At 49.7% G+C, this 18536-nt stretch overlaps 1 protein-coding gene across 10 annotated transcripts in view; it reads left to right on the forward strand.

Moving 5' to 3' along the window:
* The first annotated feature begins 419 nt into the window (after positions 1-419).
* Positions 420-18536, forward strand: part of ITPRIP (inositol 1,4,5-trisphosphate receptor interacting protein) — a 49301-nt gene continuing 31184 nt past the window's right edge. For 2 of the 10 annotated variants that reach the window (XR_012776136.1, XM_075504595.1), the window contains exons 1-2: positions 556-696; positions 5390-5487. The gene's annotated coding sequence lies outside the window, so the exon portion shown is untranslated. Of the gene's footprint in view, positions 697-4365; positions 4467-4541; positions 4720-5078; positions 5282-5389; positions 5488-9118; positions 9277-10526; positions 10947-18536 lie in introns of those variants that run through there. The other 8 variants (XR_012776134.1, XR_012776135.1, XM_075504601.1 and 5 more) reach the window with 8 other exon arrangements.

Raw genomic sequence — 18536 nt, forward strand, 5'->3', positions numbered from 1 at the left:
CAAACTTATTTCTCTGCTAGATCTGTAGGAAGATGCCCTTTAACTTAGAATGAGGGTAGTGTTGAAAAACACTTTTTAAATCCCTTACAGTGGCCTTTATCATTGGCTAAATTAAACCTGCTGTGCCTCAGCTCCCCCACCCCTACAAGGAAACCAGTGCCACTTCTCCGCCTCGAAAGGACGTTGGACAGATTCACAAGTTTCTACTTGTGCCAGCTTTGAGCAGGAAAACGGTTCAGCATCCCCGGGATCTGCTCCTTTGGTAAGAACTACAAGCGAGGTTACGTGTTTCAGCTGCTTTCCTGACTCTCAGGCACGACCACCAGGAGGTCGGAATACATCCGAGAAGCAAAATGAGCGCATTTCCTCCCCGTCCCCGGTGCCCTCAGCACAAAACCATCTGGGAAGCTAATAGGGGAGCCGGGCGGGAGCTCGGAGAGCGAACTGCAGCCTGCCGGAGGATGGCTCGGCTCCTAGGGCTGGCGGGGGTGGTTTGAAGGAGGAGAGAAACAAAAAGAAAACAAAGAGGGAAGGAAACCCGCTCCGGCCAGGCTGGGCGGACTCCCTGCACCTCGCTGAGCGGAGCCGCCGCGCCGCGCCGCGGGACGCCCCACCGCCCGGGGAGCGGCCCCCGACGCCCGCCGGCCTGCGCGGACCGCCCGCGGGCAGCGGCGGCCCCGGCGGAGCCCCGGCCCGGTAAGTCTGGTCCGGGGCTGCGGGGGGCGGCTGGGGGGGTGGGTGGGTGTCCCGCTTCCCCGCGCTGCCCCCGCGGGAAGGGCTTTGCCCGTGCTTGCCGCGGCGGTTTTGGAGAGCAAAGCCGCGGGACTCGGGGCGGCGGGTGCCGGTGTCTGCCTGCAACAGGTCGCGTTGGCGTGGCTTTCCCCGGTTGCTCTTTGCGGAGTAACTTTTGCATTTTGTCCTCTCTCCGTGCGTGAGTGGCTCGTCTCGGTGCGTGTTCGGGCATCGGGCCGGATCAGGCCCCTGAGGCAGATTACTGTGCCCGCCGGAGTTTCTACAGATCTTTCGGCTTTCCTCTCCCAGAAGGCCCGGCGGGAGCCAAGCGCAGGGAGCAGAAGGCAGCCTGCTTTCAGGGGCTCCGGGGCTGGCTGCAGCCCTCTTCAGCAGAGCGCATGGGGAACCTCTGCGGGATCGAGTCACGCTGAAGAGAGACCCTGCAGCCACCTCTGTGCTTGTGCCGACAGCACGGGCGGTCCCGAGGCCAGGGGTGATCTCGGGCACGTACAGTCCATGCAAAATGCATCACTGAGCTTTGCTGCGTGTTCAGTATTACATGCCTTGGGCTTAGCTTGTTACAAAACTTTTTTTGCCTTCTGAGATACAGCATATCTCTCAAATGAGTACAGAGAGAAGGAGCGATGTTTTTAGTAGAGCTGCTGTTCATGTCTGTGGGCATCTTTTTGAAGATGGCCAGTAGGTATTTGTAGCTCAAATCAGAGTCAGGACTGGGATACTGGAAGTCATGGGCCGTAAAACCGACATGCAGAGCCAGAGCCTTAGTGGCCTTTGCATCTTCAACTCGGCAATCTTGCACTGAAGCAGTTCTCTTGGGAACTGCCACGTTAAAATCCTTCAGGAAAATAGGACATGTTGCTATTCGTGTCTGTTATGTGGTCAGGGAAGATGAGCTCCAGCAGTGTCTCTAAGTGAACATTACTATTAACGTAGTTTTAATGAGTGCTAATAGGCCTAAACCATGCCCAGCACATCTCCTTGAGGCATGAGCGTTTGGTGTGAGCTGCCAGGCCAGGACCTGAGCTGCCAGGCAAGCAGCACTTAGGCAGGAGAGCAGCTGTAGTGCAGCGTGGTTTGTTTTGTGAGGGTTTTGAGTTTGGTTTGGTGATGATGGTAATGCTCTTCTGCAGCTCTGACTAAAGTGATTCTGTCTACCTTCATAGACATCTGCTTTTAAAACCTACTGGTCCCAGTTTTCCTTAATATACTTGCAAGGGTTTCTTCAGTCCTTGAGGAAAAGCAAAGCATGGAAATCAGGAATGGAAACTTAAAGCCTTCTCTTCAGTCTTGTTTTCAGCACAATAGATGCTGCACACTGCTCCCACATGGGAAATGCACATACTAAGTGTGATTGCCACAGAGGTGGAGAGAGGTGAATTGATTTGCCAAAGGTCAGAGCACCAATGTCAGTACTGGGATCAGCCCTGAGGGCTGCTTGGTTCCCATCTGGTAGGTGACACCTTTTTTTTTTTTTTTGCATGACTCTCAGGTCTGCAGAGTGCAGTGATCTGTGTTTGCACCAGCAGCATCTGCAAGGGAGAAGCGAGCAGTGCACACCAAAGGCGTTGTACCTGTTTATCAAGAGCTCAGGCGGTGGCCCCTCCCCACCTAACTGTCTTCCTCTTTTTGTTGCTTGGAGCATTACTATATGCTAAGAACAGCCTTTTTTTTTTTCTTCCCAACCCCCCAAGTCGGACTAAATAGCCCTGGTCAGGGACTGGGGGGCTTTGCTTTTCCTGAGTGATTGTTTTGGGCCGTCTGACGACTAGGGCCACCAAAGCTACATGTCCTGCTCCCCTTTTGTTTTTTATTGGTTCTCTCCATGGCAATAAGGGCTCCCATGTGCCTGTGCTGCGCAGTGGTCTCAGAGGGATGCCAGTGCTTGTGATCCTCCTTACGTGGCAATGAGTAACAGGGGGAAGGAATGACCCACAGAAACCTAACACTGGTGTTCCATGAGCTGATCTAACTAATTTCTGAGTTTGTTTTTTAACCAAAAACTGTATGGTTTTCGTAAGGACAATTTTAGGCTGGCTTTTGTGACTGTCTACCTGCTGACTGTTGTTTCGGTATCTTGGAGCTTGCCTGCAAATAAATTAATGCAGATAGTGTGATATCAGGAAACACACTTAGTGGATTTTATTGTGGTGTACTATACTATGTTTTTTTTCTGATAGCTTAAATCAGTTCCCTGACTGGAATGGGTACACAGCAAAAGGGGTGGTTTATTTTTCTAGTTGTATTACTTTCTTCTGCCACATCTGCATCCCCTCTAAAACCACTGTCCTGGCAAAATTTAACCTAAATTCAGCCTCTGTCCACAAGGTGAACATTAAGAAGCAGTTGTTCTGGGAAGCACTGATAAAGTATATGAACTCCATGAAGAGTCTGCACGAGTCTTGCTGCTGTCCTGTGCTGTCCTGTCCTGCACGCTCTGCTCCGCAGAATTGCAATTGCAATCCGTAGCTATGGTGCAACGGAGAAGGGAGCTGGAAAAAAAGCTCCTGGCTTGTTCCCTCAGATCTCCTTTAAAATGGGCTGTTGGGTGGGCCAGCTCTTTCTCTCCCAAGCGTTATTATAACCCATTTACACTGGGGAAAAAGCAGGTTTGCTGCCAGGCGGCATACTTTCCATCGGCATATGTAATTGCTGGGTGGTGGAGAGAGGTAGAGACTCTGGTTTTCAGGCTGGAGGGAGGGAGCGTGGCCAGAGTGTGCGCTGTGCGGCATCGTCGTGTGCCTGACCATGAATTCCAGGTTTTGCAGGGATGTGGGCTCAGCTGTGTAAGCAAAACCTTCTGCCCATTCACCCCTCAGCGTGGGCAATAGGAAGGGAGGCAGGTAGCCAAGCTTCAAGCAGCTTGAGGGACAGAGAGCTGGCCCAGGGGTGCAGCTGCAACAGCGCTCCTTTTTTAGCTTGTTTTGATTTCCACGCACACGTGGGCCATGTGAAGTTGGCTGAGCCAGCCTTGACCAGGGGTTCAGCAAAACAAACAGGTTTTACTGCCATGACCTGAAGGCCAGACTAGCTGCTGAATTTCACTGGAGCAGGGGCAGGTTTGATTTCTGGTGTGGAGAGGAGGTTCTTGTACAGGGCTGACCCACAGCAAACACTGTGCTGTGTTGCTCGGACTGCCTCCGAGGGAGCGAGAGGAGGTTTCTGCTAGTGGGTGAGGGTGCAGCGTGGATGTACCCACTGCTGAGAGGGACCTTCTTGGAGTGACCTTAGACCATCCCCTAAGGTTCAGTCAAGGTCTCTCCAACATCTGTACACATATAGTAGAGGGAGACCCTGACTTAAACTCTCTCTTTTGAGATTTAAAAAATTTAACACGTGAGAGCATGCAAGTCCTGTAGCAGCATTTCCTGCATGGTACTTCATAGCTCCTTTCTTCCAAGCAGAAGTGCCTGCTGTACCTAACTGGCCCTGAGCCACCATGCAACCAGGCATTGCAGGCCCTGAGGGCTAACAAACATCCACTGGGATATTACAGCGTGGATCCAGCCCTTTTGGGATTGAGGCGTCTTGCTCCTGTGCTTGGCAGTCGGTGCTGCTGCTGGTAGTGTTGTGGTGCTGGTTGGGCAGAGGCAGAAGCAGCCCTGCAGGCTGCGAGGCACTGGGAGATCAGGGCAGAGCCCATTTGCCCCATTTGGCCTCACAGTTGAAGACAGAAACGGAGAAGTGAAACTGTACGCACAGTCTGGTCAGAGCAGGTACGTGGGAGGAGGGAGGGTTGAGCCATCCCCTCCCCAGCGGCTGCCAAAGTGAAGGGGTTCGGAAGAGCAAGGACGCGTCAACCTAATACCGAGCCCTTAAAGGACCCAGCTCCAAAGCCCAGCTCAGCCCACGGAAGGGCTGTTGGTGATTTCATCACCCTTTGGATCAAGACAGAGGGTTTGAAGTGGTGATCGTGGCTGGCAGCGAGGGCAGTGGATTCCTGTTCCCCGGCCCACTTACGCGCAGCTGGTAATGTCTCCTTTATCTGTCTGCAACCAGCTTGTCGGGCCCATCCACTCCTGATTCTGCTGGGAGGACTTCGCTTTGTTTCCTGTTTCACCTAAAACTTAACTTCTCTCTCCTAAAATATGGTAGTTTATCTTTTGTGGTTCTGTGTTTCACATCTTCCTGTATGCTTTTAGACTTATTTCCTGCCTCTTCTCCTGCGTTTTCTGTTTCTCACATTAGCTCTGTAAACCCAGCTCCCCGAGCAAGTATTTCTACCTCGCAAGCTGCTTACAGCAGCTAGATGTCTTTTCTGAGACAAACCAATCCCAGACAAAACTATCCCAGCCCTTGCATTTACGCAGCTGCTAATTTGATCCTTAATCCATTTTAAAAGGAGAGGGCTGGTGAGCGAGGATGGAGTCGGAGGAGGGAGGTCCTCGCTTGCCAGTATGTCTGCAACGCTGACAGACCCGCGGTCTGATTTGCACGCTTTCCCATGGGAGAAGCCGTGTTTTAACTCTTCCCTGATCACTTCAAAGCTGATTATTTCTGGTCTTTTGAGCTTTTATGATCATTTTATTAAGTAAGGCGGTGAGTTAATCTCTCTTTTAATCATCCCTAATTTAGATAACAGCATTATGTACCCATCTTCTGCCTGAACTTCCTCATTCACTGTTTTTGTGTTTTGCAGACTTCCTTCAGCAGTGGGTGACTGAGTATAGTCTTCTCTGCGTCACGGGGATTGTAGTAATGTGAAGTTTAATGAGCACCTGCAAAGTCGTGTAGCAGGTAAGTGCTCCGGGGGGCGTTCTTCCTTCCAGATTTGATGTGATTTAAAAAAGCTTCTTGATGGGCTCTCACTAGGAGATCTTGAGCCTTGCAGCAGAAATGCCGGAAGGAAAGTGGTGTGGCTCATATTTTAGTAAACGTTCCCAGCAGCAAAGGTCAGACAGCACTTGCAAAGCAAAAGTAGCAATATTGTGAAGGTTTAATTTGGAAATGGCTTCAGTTTAGATCAGTGCTAAAAGCCTCTCTCTTTTGGCATTCAGTATAAAATTGCTTTTATCTGACTGCTTGGTACAGTTGGGGCCTAGTCAGAGAGTGATGGCAGAAGGGAACCAACAGGTCCAAGCCTTGCTGACAGCAGCTACTGCTGCATTTGCTGCTATGCAGGAGAACTTGCCAGAGGTACCTTACCCAGACTGGGAAAGCACTAGATCCCCCCTCTTCCAGGTGTTAGAGGGAGAGCAAAGGCCTGGAAGTGCCTGGCAACCTCCTGATGTTTGGGGTGACAGCAGAGGCAGCTGGATTGAAGGGAAATAGTGGCTTTTACAAGCCAGTAATGTGTGGAGTTTTCATGTTTGTACGAAAACCCCTGAAAAACCCACTGAAAGCAGAACTGCCAGGTGAAACCCAGAAGTCTGGCAGTGCCGCTCTGTGAGCATGTGACAGGAGGCTCTGTGGGTAAGAGTGGTGGGATGGGAAGAACTGGAGCTGATGGCAGAGGGAGCCACCGGAGCAGCAGTCCAGGCTGCCGCAATGTCCTGCTACAGCTCTGAGTACTTGTTATTTCATGTACTCCACATGATTTTTTTTTTTTTTTCTTATTTATTCTGGGTCTGTGTCTGTGTTGGGTGGTGTCTGTCCCCTTCTTCCCATCCCAGTCAGTTCAAGTGGCTGCTCTGCTCTAGCAAACCTCAGCTCACAGCATTCCCTGGCATGCGTCTCCAGCCAGCCCCGATCAAAGCTGTGAGAGCTGGCCCATTGCCATCCTCCTGTGTGTAAATGAAGCTCTCTCTCTTTTTCCTTTCCCCCCACCATCTTTCATTATTATCCCTCTTCCAGAGGCAGGTTTTTCTGGCTGATCTAGCACATTATTTATATCAGTGATATTTGCCTCAAGGCAGAGATGCTTTTTCAGCATTTACAGGGAAAACATCTGATGCACCCCACTGCCATGCATGTGGCTTGGAAAAACCAAGCATGGTGTTGGCAAGGATGAGGACCATTGAGGCCAACAGTTGCAGAATTTAAGCCCTGTTAGGCACAGTCTCTGATTCACATGATTATTTCAGTTGCCTGGCAAAGGAAAACGTACTGTTCCTTCGCTTTTGAAACCAGGGGGAAGAGCACGTAGAGAAGGTTCTTGCACCTGAGCAGAAAAGTGACGTTAGCTATAAGGTGTCAGCTGAGCCACCTGTGTTACCAACTGTGTCTTTCTCTGCGTTGCCTCAAGTGATGGTGGGTGCTGTCAGTTGAAAAAATAGTTTGCAGCCAAACCCAAATGAAAACAATGAAAATCAGCTTCAGAGTCCCTTGCTTTCAGTTCTTCCAAATTGCAGAGGACTTGGTGATGCTCGGTGAGCACCTGATGAGGAGTGGAGCAAATGACACTCACAAGTCTATGGGGCCTGATGAGATCCACCCGAGAGTGTTGAAGGAGCTGGCAGAAGAGCTCACTAAGCCCCTTTCCATCATTTACCAGCAGTCCTGGCTAACTGGGGAGGTCCCTGCTGATTGGAGATTAGCGAATGTGACACCCGTCTTCAATAAGGGCTGGAAGGAGGACCTGGGGAACTACAGGCCTGTCAGCCTGACCTCGGTGCCGGGGAAGCTGATGGAGCAGATCATCCTGAGTGCTATCCCACGGCATGTAGAGAATAACCAAGGGATCAAGCCCAGCCAGCATGTGTTCAGGAAAGGCAGGTCCTGCTTGACCAACCTGATCTCCTTCTATGACAAGGTGACCCACCTAGTGGATGAGGGAAAGGCTGTGGATGTTGTCTATCTAGACTTCAGTAAAGCCTTTGACACGGTCTCCCACAGCATTCTCCTGGAGAAACTGGCTGCTCATGGCTTGGACGGGTGTACTCTTTGCTGGGTAAAGAACTGGCTGGATGGCCGGGCCCAAAGAGTGGTGGTGAATGGAGTTTACTCCGGTTGGCGGCCGGTCACAAGCGGTGTTCCCCAGGGCTCTGTGTTGGGGCCAGTTCTGTTTAATATCTTTATCAATGATCTGGACGAAGGGATCGAGTGCACTCTCAGTAAGTTTGCAGACGACACCAAGTTGTGTGGGAGTGTTGATCTGCTGGAGGGTAGGCAGGCTCTGCAGAGGGACCTGGACAGGCTGGATGGATGGGCCGAGGTCAATTGTATGAGGTTTAACAAGGCCAAGTGACAGGTCCTGCACTTGGGCCACAGCAACCCCATGCAACGCTACAGGCTTGCGGAAGAGTGGCTGGAAAGCTGCCTGGCAGAGAAGGACCTGGGGGTGTTGGTTGACAGCCGCCTGAATATGAGCCAGCAGTGTGCCCAGGCGGCCAAGAAAGCCAATGGCATCCTGGCTTGCATCAAAAATAGCGTGGCCAGCAGGACTAGGGAAGTGATTGTGCCCCTGTACTCGGCACTGGTGAGGCCGCACCTCGAATACTGTGTTCAGTTTTGGGCCCCTCACTGCAAGAGAGACATTGAGGTGCTGGAGCGTGTCCAGAGAAGGGCAACGAAGCTGGTGAAGGGTCTGGAGCAGAAGTCTTATGAGGAGCAGCTGAGGGAACTGGGGTTGTTTAGCCTGGAGAAAAGGAGGCTGAGGGGAGACCTTATCGCTCTCTTCAACTACCTGAAAGGAGGTTGTAGAGAGGTGGGTGTTGGTCTCTTCTCCCAGGTAACAAGTGATAGGACAAGAGGAAATGGCCTCAAGTTGCGCCAGGGGAGGTTTAGACTGGGTATTAGGAAATTTTTCTTCACCGAGAGGGTTATCAAGCATTGGGACAGGCTGCCCAGGGAAGTGGTTGAGTCGCCATCCCTGGAGGTATTTAAAGGACGTTTGGATGAGGTGCTTAGAGACATGGTGTAGTGGTGGTTTTGGCAGTGTTAGGTTTATGGTTGGACTCGATGATCTTAAAGGTTTTTTCCAACCTATATGATTCTGTGATTCTGTGAAATGGTTTCCATGCTGCCTGCAGGGAGGGAAGTAGCTCCCTAAGACAAGATACCGCCTGTATGTGCCAGAATCCCAGCAGGGCTTACAGCTTGTTTTGGAGAAAGCACATGCAGTGATAAGGAGACTTTCCTACAGGTAGAGGTAGTTGAGCAGTAGTCTAGACTGCCTTGGGAGGCAGAGATGGAGATTTGCTGGAAGCTTTTCAGAACAAATTAGACAAAGACTTGTCAGAAACCATCCAGGTGCAGTGTAGGCAGAGGGGGTAGACTGTATTGCTTTTTCAGACCTCTTTTTTTCCCTATTTTTTAAGCTCTTGTAGAATATTAATACATACCAGAGATGGAGCTAAGGAGATGTTCTCAAGCTTAAACTGTGACACCTGATGTTCACAGTATAGCGCTTCGCAGAGGGGCTTGTGTTTGTGGGTGTGTCTGCTCCCAAAATGCTTAGATCCTATGCTATTTCCTCCAGGATGTTCAGGTACCTGACTGCTACTGGTTTCAGATGAGACTTTGATTTCTAAAGGCCTCTGGAGATTTACCAACCAAATACCGTGGGACTGTTGGAAATGTGAGAGAAAACACTTGGATTTCCTGCAGCACAGCCACTTCTGCACTGCAGATTGCAACCTATTCATGGTAATTGAAGAAGATGCTTATCTTTTTCTCCCAGGCTAGTAGGGTCAAGGATGAGATGGGTGTCTCTATTTTGGGTAGCTGGAATCCATCAGCTGACCCTCCCCTACTGTAACACACAGTGACATAAATTGTCTGGCACTTATCAGGTGACTTAAGGACATAGAGCTCTACTGCAGTCCTACCTAGCAAGCTGGCTATGTATTATGGCCTAAGTATTATGGCCACGCTCTTCTGCAGCCGAAGTCAAAAGACGGTCTGAAGGTGCTTGGCTGACATCCATCCCACCTCCCTGTTGAGCCATAGCTGCGGCATGCTCTTGGAATGAGTGCAGGGTTATGATCTCAAGCTCTGAAGGAGTTACAGGAAGGGGCTGAAAGAGACGTGTTTGCGTCGTAAGTCATCCAGAACGCATGCTCTCGGCTCAGCCTTGTATTTGCTGCTAGTCCTGGACGCTTTCAGTCTCCCTTGCAGAGCTGGAAGCTGTCTTTGCTCCTTGCTAAGCTAAGCTCCTTGCCTGCTGCAGCAGAGGGGATTTTTGTGCCTATGAGCAGGGGCCCCACAGCTATGACTCACAGTTCCCATTACGTCGTAACTTAGCCTTTAAGTGTGCAGAGAGGCTGTCCCTTGGCTTTCAAACAAAGCCTTCCTTTGTTGTGCTTATGTTATAAAGGAAGTAAGCATATGTGTTCACCCCACACATCCCAAATGAAAACCACGTGGCTTCACAGCCTTAACGTGTGTTTGGTGCTTTTGCTACAGCAGTGCATGTTGTATTGCTCTTATCGCATTGAGTCTTTTCAGGGTTTTTCTTCCCAGCATTCAGTTTACAAACTCTTTGGGGAAAGAAAGAACTTAAAGATGTTGTCTTTTGCTGGTAAGCAGAGGGGACTGAGCAAAGAGCACATGAAAATTATTAAATATGGGTGCATGTGGCAATAGGCTGGTTTCCGAGTCATTCACTTGGGTGGAAATGACTCTGAGTTGGTGGCCATGGGTGCTGAAAGGATGAGCTTCATAGAAATATCGTACGGAAGTGGGGCAGTTTGTTTTCTTGTATGGCTTTGCTTTTTTCTTCTGATTTTATTTATTCAAACTCATTTTGAAAAGCAGGGTTAGCCAGCAGTACTCTGCAGCCAACATATTTGTGTGCGTGTGTGTCTCTTGGCAGTTTTTAGGTTTATGACTAGTGAGCCAAGACTGGGCTTACTGCTTCCCAAAGCATTTGTGTTGTTTCTCCTGTTCTTTTCCAGAGTCACCAGGTAATGAAGTAAGAGGGCCTGATTCTTCTGTAGATGCTGGCGTGCAATGTGGAGTGCCTCTGCTTAGCTCAGGGAGTCATCCTAGTGAGAGTCAAGGAAACAGGGCATTGCAGTAAAAGTGCTCCTTCTTGCTCTCTCTTCCTTCCACACCCTCCACCCATCCCTGCAGGGGCTTTCACAGTCTGGTTTGGTTTTTGGTTTTTTTTGTTTTTTTTTTTTTTTTTACTTTATTTAAGGAAGTATATTGTGTTTTAGAAAAAAGCTGGGATTTCAAGCAATGGAATAAAGCATTGCTTTTCATTTCTGTGGTGATGTTTTGGCTACAATAGCCAGCTTTTAAATACTGTTCCTCCTCGACTGTTTGAATACAAACAGCTGTAACTAGTTAGCAAAACAATAGTCCAATATCACACAAACCTCCAATCCCATCCAGTGTTTTTGAGTCCTGTTTAAGCAGATACTTGAGCCTGCAGGTCTCCTGACATAGGAGTGTGACTTTGTCACTGAGTCACTGTGATGGAGTAAATTCCCAGCCTGCAATGACAATTTCTTTTTGCTGTGTTTTTGTTCAGTATCTCAGTGTGGAAGTGTCTGGCAACTATTGTGCTTTCTACTGTCTGCAATATATAAGTGCTTATTGTTACATGACTGAAATAGGACTTCATAGTTTCACATGTAAACATAATCATTCTGCGAGTCGCATCTGAGCTGTGCCAATATCCACACGTGCTCTTCTTAGATGTGCTGGACTGGTGTATCCCTGCTGGGAAATCAACTTTCTAATAATGTTTCCACCAACCTTCTTAATACCGAAGCATTCGTTTCAATGGATGTACAATATATAGTTGTTGGATGTGTAGCAATGTGGGGCATGTGCTTACCTTAGGATAAGGAGAGTCAGAGTAACCACTGCCTGATTTAACAACACTGGTGTGATTTTGTCCACCTTGTTGAGAATTAAGTGGGGAAAAGGAGGGCAGATTTAAACAAACATCTTGGCAATTGAACCCTTTTTGTATTCTCGCCACCTTTCCCTGAGGTGACTGCCAGATCGGATCAGTGATCCATAGCTGCCTGCATGTGCAAGGGGAGGTTGTGTGGCTGAGAGGGTGACAGCCAGAGTGGGTCCCAGCGTGAGCACCAGCTGGAGGCCAGAGAGCATCTGTGTGGTGACATTGCTCCATACATCGTGGTTGACACTATCAGGCTTTTGGTAAAGCAGCAGGGGCTTTGTGTCCATCTGTGCTGATGAAAGATTGTGCAAGGGAATGACCAGCTATTGCCTGGGTTCCCATTACATTGGGCTTGAAAGGGAAGGAGCTGGAGAAGTTGGTAAGCCAACCTTCTTTTTTTATTTCTTGGTGTGTGTCTTTTCTCCTCCTAAAAACAAAACAAAAAACAAACAAAAAACCCCCCCCAGAAGTTCAGTCTACTCCAATTGTTTTCCTCACAATTAACAGACAAAATTTATTTGGCTTAAAAAGCCAAGCTGTTCCTGGCCGGGATACTACCACAACAGCTCAGTACATGGGTGGGAGCCACATGCACGCTTCCTACCTTTCCCCTCCTGCCTCCCTCGCAGCCAGCGCTATGTTCCAATTTGTAAAACCCCTTCTCAGCTGTAGCAGGGGGAACCCAAGGCACTGCACAGACTGCCCACGTGCTGCTTGCTGACAAGAGCTGAGCTGGCTTGTACAGTCGAAAAGCAAAAAAACACATTCAGGCAACAGGCAGGATGCTGAGTAACACACTCCTCACACTGTTAGCTTTGTCTCCTGGTCTCCATGGGCACCCCCTCTTGGGTTCAGCCTTACAGTGAGTAAACAGTGAGTGCTTTGGGGGCATGACGTGGTTCTGTGTTTATTTAGCAGTTATTACAGCTATCCTTGATGGTAGCTCCTGGCTTCTGGGGCAGGAAGAGGGGGCCAGAATCATGTTCTGGTCAGTGGTATGATACCCGTATGCACTGAGAAATAGTGACTTAGAAATACCCAGATAAATCCCCGACTTGCTGATGAAACTGAAAGTCTAACAGGTGCCACAACTTTTCGGGTTTTGGAAAAGAGCCCTAGAAGGCAAATAACTCCTTTTGAGCCAGAAAGAAGGCTTTGTACTCTCTAGGCTTTGAGGGAAGGAGGGCCATGGGATTTTATGGCAACATCTTACAAATGCATCTGTGTAGAGAGAAAACTGAGGCAGGAGGGGAGGACATTTGAACATCTTGAGTGCTACTGCAAGAAGAAAAGAAACAAACTTTTATCCACAGTGGCCACTGGAATGTTAGGGGTTCAAACAGCAGCAAGGGAGAGTTAATGAGGCACGAGAGAAAGCTTCCTGATGGCAAAGGTAGTGAATGACTGGAAGACATGAGAGAGACTCCCTGTTCTTCCCAGGGCAAGTCAGGCACTCCTCTGCTTGGAGAGACGCTAGCAAAATCACTCCTCACTCAGACCTGGGGCCGCATGGTAGCATCTGCCTCCAGAGCAATGTCAGCGTCACTCGCATGCTTATCCACCCCAAATCTGCCTGCCTGTGGGAAGGGAGGGCTACCTAGTCCTGTACACAGGATGAGCATCAGCATTTCCTTGGAAATACCTGATCTGGTGACCCCGGGAGGAAAATATTGCTTCCGAAAGTCCCCAGCAGACCTGTTGGGCAGGATGTCTGACTTGGGCTGCGTGGCTGACCCCATTGGCACTGCAGCAGGCTTGGGACAGGATGTCCACGGATGTTACGAAAGGCTAACATGTTCTCAAGCAAACAGCAAAACAATAGTTATCAGGCAAGTGACCTTGTCCAACTGCTGTCCTATGGCCAAGCAGCTAATCTGGGGTGGGGCTTCCAGGCATCTTTTGGAAGGCAGTTGCTCTGCCATACCTGTCTTGTGTAGTCCTGAGCAGGCCAGCTGGCTTGTTCTGGTTTTAAACATGGTTGTGGTACCAATCTCAACATCCAGACCTCTGCACCTCATGTGTTGGTGCATTCGGTCCTTTCCACTGGTGGCTTTGGTAGAGAACCAAAGACAAAGCCTGATCCCACTAGTCCATGCTGAACCAGTTGCAACTGTGCTGGCAACTGGAATTTGGTACTTTGTCTGTAGCACTAATTTAATGCTCAAGAAGACAAGTCAGAGCATGAGTTTTAGCTGCTGTGGCTGGCACTGTCCTGTCCCTGTCGGTAGCTCACCACACCAATGGCCTGCATGCAAGCTTAATTCATACAGGGTGAAAGAACAGCACAAGCTGGTGCTGCTCAGACTCTGTATTGCTTTTTTTGTGGCTCCCAATTTTCCTGGCTGGGCTGTGTGCTCAAGAGATGGGAGAGCAGGAGCCTCTCCTGGCAGCCCCCTGCTGTGTGATCTCTGGGTGGGATGCACTGGGTGCTGTCAAAGCTGATGGTGAAGCGGGAAGTGGGGGGTCTTCGTGCATCTGTACGGGTCTGGGGACATGTTCTCGCTGCAGCAGTGGGGTCTTTGTCCTGGAGGGTAGAAACCAGCTGAGGATCCTCATCTGAGCCTCTGGGCTGTTGCTGCCTGTGCCAGGTGAAAGCTAGGCAGGATCGCATGTGCTAATGCGTACGCAGTGGGGTGGGAAGGGTAGACTGGTGAAATAAAACCTTAGTCACCCTGGGGTGTGTTTCAGTATGTGGGCTGTGAGCGGTTGCATCAGCTATAAGAGTCCTCCAGCCCCCCTGAGGGTCCAGCACCTCGGCAGCCCCACTTGGTACCACAGCCCCACCTTGCTGACTCCAGTGAACATGGCAACTCTTGTTTTAAGATGCAGTGCTTTGGCTTGATGTCTCCTAGGAGCTGGCTTAGCTGGCAGCATCCATCACACCGGGGCTCTGGGTAACCGGCAGGCCCCAACAAACATGGTGCTGACCTGGGAGGAAGCCTCACTCACTTCTGGTCTGAAATTCTTCACCAAAACAGGACTCCTCCCCTGCCCACCCCACAAAATACTTCTTCAGTAAAAATGGTCTCAAGAACAAGACGGGTTTGACTGAAGTCCTGCTAAAACCAATTCAAGTCCTGTGAAAGCCCAGGTCAAACCTGCCGAGCATTGACCTGAAAGCAGCCAAGTGATGAGGGCAGCAACCTCAGGGGCCGGGAAGGAGACCAAAGCTTAGGTTACTGTTACTCCCTCCTGAATTTGGAGGAGAGCCTTCAATAGAAGTTTCTGTCATCCCAAGTAAGTGATCAGACTATAAGGGCATAGATGTGTGCTCTGTTTTTTTAATATGTGCATATAAAATTAGAACCTGAAAATTTTCTCATTCTTCTCAGTGCAAAAGAGGCAAAATTTGAACAACAAATTCCCAGCAACTAATGGCAGAGACCAGTCTGATATCTGCACCAGGATATTGCTCTCTCTAGTGGTACCTTTGTCTTCTTCCATGAACACCCATCCAGCACACATCTATTCCCGAGGCTTTACATGTAGCAGCTGGAAGGAAAACTGCCCTCACCATCTGTCATGAGCCAGCAAAGGCCTTTCGACTGCTCTGTAAATGTTGATGGGGAGATGGTGGAAAAACAGCAGCACGGTGTAGGGGTGACTAAATAAAGTGCACCTTTCCAAGTTTTTGGCAGGAACAATAATACTGACATGCATCCCTGCAATTCCCATTTCTCTTTCATTGTGCATGTTTCTTAAAATTCAGAGCCTGTAGTCCCCAGTAAGAGGAAACGTAATTTCTTTCTGCTGCAGCTGGGTGTGCATCTGAAATATATGCAGAGGTGGCAATGGTATTTGCAAATTGGAGAAGGACATAGCGCGTTACAAAGGGCTTTCAGCAAACTTTTTGTATTGACTAGGTCTTCATAAGTGCAGCAGAAGCATTTTCAGACTATACACTCAAAGGCCAAAAGGCAATTTGTTTTCTGTTACAGCAAGGGGAGGAATTGTGGAGCTCCCAGCAGCTCAGCTGTGAGGAAGTACAGGTGGGCTGGGCCTGAAACCCCTGCGCTTGAGATTCACATCTTCCCGGTAAGAAAGTCCCAAGTGCAGGCTAGTGGCTGTTCTGTTCAGTCAAAACAAGCAGTGGAGTCCTTTCGAGACCTCAACGACCTTCCCAAAAAGAGTCTCAGAAATCATATTTGTTCCCATGAAAGTTCTGGTTTCAAAAACTTGGCAGCTTTCAATGAAAAAAGCTCCCAACCAGCTGTAGTTTCTATCATCTCTTCGAATCGCCTCTTTTCTTGCAGCCTACCAAAGCAAAACACAATGTGGCAGCCACCTATTCACTGCCTTTTGTGTCAGCCAAATCACAGGAAGCAATCGAGCGTGTCGTAAATGACGTCTTGGCATATTCCAGTGCGTTATTGAACGGCATTCAGTGGCTTGACTTGGGTTTTTCTAATTTAAGAATCAAAGCTTTAGCTCACTCCTGTCTGGTTTATTGCTGAACACCAGCCAGAATGTGTTTTGCTTCCCATGATTCAAAATTTAAGGGAATAAAAAGGTGGAAAAAAAATATAGCTGTATGAGGAACTCTTGAGGAAAGAAAGGGACCATTAATGAAAGCGAAATACTCTCCTATGTCTTCAGAGAAGATGGAGAGTTATCTGGACTCAGAGCACATGAGCAGCCTACAGAGGCAAGCTGCAAGCTGCCATTTAAATCTCTTTCTTTTCCTTTGCCAGACTGAACAGGAGGCAAAAGGGTCTGAAGCTGCTGTGGAAAAGGGTGAGGAAGGCGTGGGGACATCAGAAGTTGAGCACATCTTAGCTGGAAGGGACGGGACATTGTTATGGCTTTGAGCATCGTCGTCTCTGTGAAGGACTTTGCTGCTCATGCAGTGAAATCCCCTATGGCAGGGTGGCTGGTGGGAAGGGGGAGAGCACACACTGCCACAGGGCAGTGGCTGTCCCAAGGCAGCCCACATGAACACCAGATGAGCTCTGTGACGCTCCCAGGTGAGGAGAAGGTCTTCAAGGCAGAAGCTGGAGGTAGAGCTGAGCTCTGCCCCCATGCCACATAAAACACCACTAAGCAAATCTGCTTGTGCTAGCGTGCACTGCAAGCACTATTCATCTTCAGGGCTGACTACAGTCAGGAAACAGTGCGATGGCTGTTTTTATATAGTCTTGCAATAGTCTCTGCAGATGATTTTCCTTCAAGGCCACTTGTGCAGGGACCCTGGTAGTGCAGGTGATGTGGAGACAGTTAGAGCAGAGATGCAGGCACAGCAAGTGCTGATTTGCAGAGCTCAGCACCAGTTTTTTGGCTTAGGGGGCTGCATTTGTGCTGGTGAGGAGCTGCAGCCCTGCCTTTGCTCCAGTGTCAAGGGGCTGAGCGTGGCTGGCGAGTCAGGCCTCACCTGAGGGACCATTTCCAGCCCATTTCCTCTCCAGCCTTTGGCATGGCTCGTGCTGCCCAAATGTGGCAAAGGAGAAGAGTCTTCTTCAGTGGCAGTTTTGGGGCAAGCCTCTCTGGGCATACTCACCCCTTAGTTTTTATGACATGTATTCAAGAGGATTTCAGCCAGCTTTCAAAGTCCCCATGCAGAGGGTGCTCTCCAGCCAACACTTGACCTGAGGCCTGCTGCTGCCTGGCTGTGCGAAGGCTTTAGGCACCTGTGAGCTTCATGTGCTGCTTTCCTTTCCTTACAACATGCTACCTGTAACCGTGCTCCAGGCGGGTGGGTGAACCAAACATTACTGAATTGTGCAGCGAAGGGCTTTCAGGTCAGCTTAGTGTGAGAGCTGGCCTCCTTCTGCATGTGGCTTCATGGCACCAACCTGAACTGCATGACAGCAGTGTCATCTTTCCCCTTCCCCTCTTGGGGCTCCCCATTCAGGACCTGCTGTGGGGCTGATAGGGATCCTCCAGCTGGGGAGGCTGCTTCAGGCTTGAAAGGATGAGGCCTAACTTGCCTGGAAGCTGAGGGTGGAGGGCTGCAGGTGCTCTTGGTGAAGCCTTTGAACATACCAAGTGCTGTAGGATGCAGCCGATCGTTGTTTCTAATTGTGCAGCAGAGCAATCAGCTGCTTTTATCTCTCTGAGCCCTCGCTCCCCAGCTGGAGAGTGGGATGGTGCCTGCCTCCTCACTTCCCAGGGTTGTTCAGAGAGGTGTTAACCTTAAAATTGGTGAAGCACCCAGTCACTGAAGCAGTGAGTACCACAGAAAAGCCCAGAAGGAAACTAACTGGTGCCAGGGTCGGGTTTGAACAAGCAGCATCATGTGCTGGGCAGTGAGCAGAGATGGAGCTTTGCATGGAGACTTTGGGGCTCCATGTACCTGCTTGCTCCCAGCCCTCCTCCTTTCCCTGAGCAGCTTTCCCCGGCCTCGCTGCTCCTTTCCCTGCTTTGTGCCTGTGGGAGCACAAGAGGTGGGGTCTCTGCTCCCTCTCCCCAGGAATGCCCCCGGCCGGGGAGCAAGGCGAGGGCAGGCTTAGCTGCTCATGGACATGGCTTGCCTGCGATGCGGCAAGGACTACAGTGCCCTCCCTCAGAGGGGTCTTTGGAGCCTGGGACTGCCGCAAGAGGGTCAGCAGAAGGTAGTTCATGTAAGCCTGTTACCAAGCCTGGACATTCTCTGTGTTTTGAATGGGAAAAAACTGGCAAGGCCAGAAATTTGGAAAAGGTTGAAGATCTCTTTGGGAACCTTCTGTTTAAAAACTCATGAATACTTTTTTTTTCCTTATGCTTGAAATGTTGCTAAATTGGATGCATAGACGAAACAACGATGTTTCTCTTTCTTAGTCTCTAGCTTGGAAACATTTGGACTCTCTCTCTTTTCCCCACACAAAAGCTGTCTCAGGGCAGGCATAAATGTTTTTATCAGACTTAAATTGCTTGGGCTGAAGTTAAAAGCAAGGGAAAGGAGCAGCCTTTGTTATGGGGAAGGCTGGACTGCCCTAGCAGGCAGTGCTACTGGTTTCACCTGTATTATTTAGTCTTTCCGTATTAGCCAGGAAAGCTGTGTCTGATGAGATGTGGGAACACTCTGCCCCTACCACCCTTGCTGCTGTCAAGGCCAGGCTCCACTGACCTTGGT

Source organism: Mycteria americana, chromosome 6 (genome assembly GCF_035582795.1).
Source record: "Mycteria americana isolate JAX WOST 10 ecotype Jacksonville Zoo and Gardens chromosome 6, USCA_MyAme_1.0, whole genome shotgun sequence".
NCBI classification, from domain to species: domain Eukaryota; kingdom Metazoa; phylum Chordata; class Aves; order Ciconiiformes; family Ciconiidae; genus Mycteria; species Mycteria americana.